Here is a 5329-nt window from a genome sequence, read left to right as displayed (position 1 = left end):
ATATATATATATATATATATATATATATATATATATATATATATATATATATATATATATATATATTTGCGATTTGGCAAATATATCTAATTGACATTTGTCATTAACATTATTCTAATATTCAAAAACTTCTCTACTGAAGTATCGCCAGTCATCCAAAACTGTTGGGTCAAATTTTTCATAGACTTAGAGAGAATTAAAGAAAAATCTTGACTATATGTCTTAACCGCTTAAAACTTTTCCATGGCTTTTTTTTTTTTTTTTTTTTTTGCCCCTAGGACTCCTGTGATCTGGCACTACCAAATTTTGCTACTTTTGGAATGAAAATAATTGGTCACTTAAAATGAAAATAATTGGTCACTTAAAAGAATAGCTGATTTATATTCTTCAGGACTCGCTGTAGCTTAATCAAACACTGTCCTCCCCATCTCTACCCCTGACCCTTACACAAACTGCTGTCCATCACTTTCGATCTAAGAAAGCGAGGAACTAAAAGGATCATGCAAATGACTATTTTTGTTACTGAGTGTACCCTACTCTGTGTAACGATTCGGGGATGTCGTACCCTAGTCACACTGCAGAGTAGACAAGAGAAATGCAGAACTGAAAGAAAAGTTCCTTATTGATAATATGAAATGGCATGGAGCAAGGGGAAAGGATCCAGGAGAGAGAAAGTAATGCTGTGAGTGAAGGAGAAAGAAAGTAAAGACACAACCTCTGGCAACATCCTCACATTGTCCAGATAAAACCTTCATTCTACCATTTAAAACCATCTTTTGCAGCAACTTTGCACACATGGCACACAGATTCCTGGCCCGCCTCAACAGTATACAATAAAGAGGCGATCTGGGTTTTTAAACAGTGGAGTGATATGATAAAATAACCTTAATGGAAGATTTTTTATGCGTAAATTAGATGGGGATGAGGTGATGGTGAAATTCATAACAAGGAGTTATAATAATCAGGATAATTAGGGCTTGAATAAGAATGGTTTTGGGGGAAATGCTGTACTAAAGGTATCATTTAGCCTTAGTGTCCTGAAATTGTGCTAGAAATAGGATAACATTTTCTTTCACTGCTCTTCTGCTTCCAAAGTTATCATACTTCCAAGCTGAATACCATTATTCTCCCCTAAAAATTGGCCTGAGGAAACTATTCAGGTTCATGGAAAGAGATTATTGCATCTTGTCAGAATTCTGTAGGTTAGGGTAACATTTGCAGTTTCTTTTATGTTTTTCTGAGATTTTGAATCTCTTGATTTTTTATTAAGACAATAAATCTTCAAATGGGATCACCTTGTATTTGTGATAAGAATTATATCCAGTATTTTTATTTAACACACATAATATTCACTTTTAAATTTGAACACGTAAATGTTTTGCAATGGAATATTTTTCTTTTGCTATATTTTTTATTTAGAGACTTAATATAATTTGTGAATAAAAGAAATACACTGAAGCTGACAGTTGGTTGACTTACTTTTACCTCATAGCATACCCCCTCCACTCACATGTGGTATGGCAGACAAGGTTTTGAAATGAGAAATTACAGTGGAAACTCTGACAGAGCAGCAACTGGAAGGTGCACGTGAATTAATTGAAGTTGGCTTATTTATTGGTATAAATTACTTCCAAGTGCATTTAGAAACATTGTCTCTCAGACTGATCATCAACTCTCCCTTTTATTCTACCAGGATTGGTATAATTAATTCCATGTCTATTATGTGTGAGAATTTATTCTAATCATCAACTATGATGTTATGTATGTGAAAATGATTATCATAGCATCTGACACATAGTAAATGTTCTTTCCTTTATCATTCTCACATGAGTTCTTTCCAAAATAACCTCAACAGTGATCTTGCGCTTTATGAATAAATCCAACAAAGAAGCATCTTATTTCATCATTAAACACTCTCATTGCTAGAGAATTCTTCCTTTTTTTGAAGTCTAAGTCTGGCTCTGTCATCTCCAACTGATTTAGTTCTCTTATGTTGAGAGTCAGGTCAAATATTTGAAATAGTATATTCTCCTAGTTTTTTTTTTTTCCTAAGCCAAACAAAACTAGTTCCTTTAAATAATCCTCATAAAACAATTGAGATCTCATACCATCCTATAAGTTACAGTCATAAGATGTTAAGCTAGAACTGGATGATAAACACATACTGCATTTGCTACTAATTTCTTATTTTATAGCACACTTCCCACTTTGACAAAATATGACATTAGAATCTCTCTCAACACAACATCCCAGTCAGCCAACGTGTGGGTGAATTTGCAACTGTTTTGCCATGTTTGATAGTTTAGATCTTTCATTTTAAATTGACAAAATAAAGTTCAAAGAGTCTTAGCAAATAACCTGAACCCATGAAGCTAGTTATGACAGACTTTGTTTATTTCTACTACTACTTCAATGTCTACTTTTTTCTGATTATACTACAGTACTCAGCCACCTGTTAAAACCAGTGCTATATCTGGTGAGATGATTTTTGGCAGCACCGTTTGCAATATATAGAAACCTGGGGCAACATAAATGTGTATAAAGAAGGAAATGGTTGAATACATTATGAAATTCATCCCACTGTTACAAATAATTAGTTGGATTTGCATGAATTGAGCTAAAAATATATGACATATGAAAAGAGAGATCCAGAGTAATGTATAAAATGTGATTTAAAAATTATTCAAAAGAAAAAAAATTACTTATGCTTATATATACTGGTTTTATAATTTTACTTATGTTTGCATATATACTAGTAATATTGGTGAAATATCTATATCTATATCTATATATCTACATATAGATATATAGATATAGATATAGGTATATAGATATATAGATATATATCTAGGTGGTGGCTATGAGAGGAAGATTGGGTTAGCATAACTAATTTTTTAAAATAACATAAACAAAGTAGAAAAACACAAGATAAAAGAGGATGTATTGCCTCAAGAGTCTAAATATTTATATGCAATGTGAGATTTAGGCAGGATTGACTGAGTGGTATCTCCTGGTCTTTGTTTTTCAGTTTCCTAGCTTGGATTCCCCATGATGTTGTCCTCATCTTCATTCTCTGTAGGGAGCTTCTCTGCTTGACCAGAAAATAATGCAACAAGCAACTATAGCTACACCTTTGTTACAGCGCACTACCCCAGTGGAAGTAAGAACATTGTTTCCTGTCGCCCATAAAAATACCCTGAGGGTGATTGTTCCTGGAGACAGTCAGATGATCTTCTTGTAGATTGAAAGGTTTCTAGGTATTTTTCTACTTCTCCAACTTCTCATGCACCTGGAAAGAGATGGAATTCTTATCTCTCATTATTGCTTCTGATACATGGTCTTCGAAGGCTCTGACCATTCTGCCCAAGGAGATCATTTCTATATATTTAATAAAGGGAAGAAAAGCTCTCTCTGTCTCTTTCTCTCTCTCTCTCTTTTCAGTTATACATACATTATGCATACCTGCTATTTTTTAGTGTTTCCCTAAAGAAAAACAAAAAAAAACCAAAAATGAGTTGGCTTTCCGTGTCTTGAATATGTAAAAATAGCAGTTGGATTTCACAACTGCCAATTGTTGGCTTATATAAGGGTTTCTCTTGGAGTTATTTGTCAGGTTGGTCAGGTAATAATCTCTCCTATTGCCTGCCCCCTCTAATGAATGTGGTGAAGTTCTTCAGAGCTCCAACAGGAACGAAAGAAAAAACTCAATGGCATAAGATAGAGAAAACTCTATAGGTAACATTACTATTATATAATATTGTCTATTAGACAATAGAAGAATTTGCTTAAAAATTCTTTTGACTTATTTCTTCTCATATTTCTTCTAATTTCTTCTGAAATCTTCAATGATTGCTTTATAAAAAAATACAGATTGACTTCCTCCTCTATCATTATGACAAACCAGATGTACCATAAACTTTAAAAGATACTTAAAATATTTTTTAAATAGTTGGTTATGCTTGAAAGTAAGAAAAATAAGAGTTCCATGAAGGATGGGTAAACAGTACAAAGAAGTGAAAAACTGAAGCTTGAGTTTGCTTGGGGGAATCTACTGTACCTTCTTACATGATAAACTCACTTTAAAATTAGCCTCAAAAATTTCCATACCACATATCTCTGGAACATATGTTCACAATCAAGAATCACAAACATATGATGAAAAAGACCTGATATGAGAGCCAGTTAAACAACAAACTGTAAAATCAGAACTTATTTGAGTCTGTATCTTGCTTGAGAGCAACAGCATAAATAAAATGACTAATTTGGACTGATCTAAGATAAAAACACATAAAAATATCTAGCAAAATATCTATATTCTATCTAATGAAAGACCTGAAATAAAGAGGGAGACTTCCAGGGTAATAAAAAAAAAAGTGAAACAGACAAACACAAAATTAATCAATCTAAATGAAGGTAAGAAAGAGGGACAATAATAAAGAGGGGAAAAGACAGATGGAAAGTAGAAAATAAGATGGAGGAAAGAAATCTAAATAAATCAGTAGTGACAAAAATCACAAACAGAATAGGAGCACCTTAAAATGGTAAACCTTTATGCATCTTATAATATAGCTTCAAAGTAGTCAATCAAAAATTGACAGATGTAAGGGCGGGCCGAGTGGCTCAGTTGGTTAAGAGCTCACTCAAGAGTGCGAGCTCTGAGCAACAGGGTCGCCGGTTTGATTCCTGGCCTGAGCTGAGCTGCCAACAGGTGGAAGTATGCCTCATCTAAAAAAACAAAAACAAAACAAACAAACAAAAAATATAAAAAAGAAAACAATTGACAGAAGTAGGATGTGAAATAGATGAACCTATTAAAACAGTTGGCTTTCACACAACTGTCTCAGAAATTGATATACTAAACTGATTCCAATATCGTTAGAGTAATGTGTATTATCTAAATGTTTGTGTTAATATTATGAACGGTTTTAGCCAATGTGACGATCCACAACTGTGAGATTTTGTTGTGATAGCTACGGATAGCTACCAACTCTTACAGTTAAATGTATGAAAAGGCCTCTTTCTTATAACCTTGCTACCAGGTTATTGATTGTACCAGAAAGCACCAAATAATACTCTAAAACCAAATAATGCCACACATTCAAAGAGCAATGGGGCGCTGAAACAGTTCATAAAAGCTGTCTAATAGCAAAATGATGTCCTAGTACTCTTTTTGTTTCATTTTGATGCACATTTTATGTTAAATTTTATGTTATTGTCTTTTTCCAGCATTCACATAGGCAAAGCAGCCTTGCTATGTGCATTAGTTACTGGAATTAACTATTCTTACAGTTTAACTTAAATTAGTACACACACACACGGGTATATATCT

The sequence above is a fragment of the Hipposideros armiger genome, unplaced genomic scaffold (genome assembly GCF_001890085.2).
Source record: "Hipposideros armiger isolate ML-2016 unplaced genomic scaffold, ASM189008v1 scaffold_1237, whole genome shotgun sequence".
NCBI classification, from domain to species: Eukaryota; Metazoa; Chordata; class Mammalia; order Chiroptera; family Hipposideridae; genus Hipposideros; species Hipposideros armiger.
Note: the sequence above shows the minus strand (reverse complement) of the source record.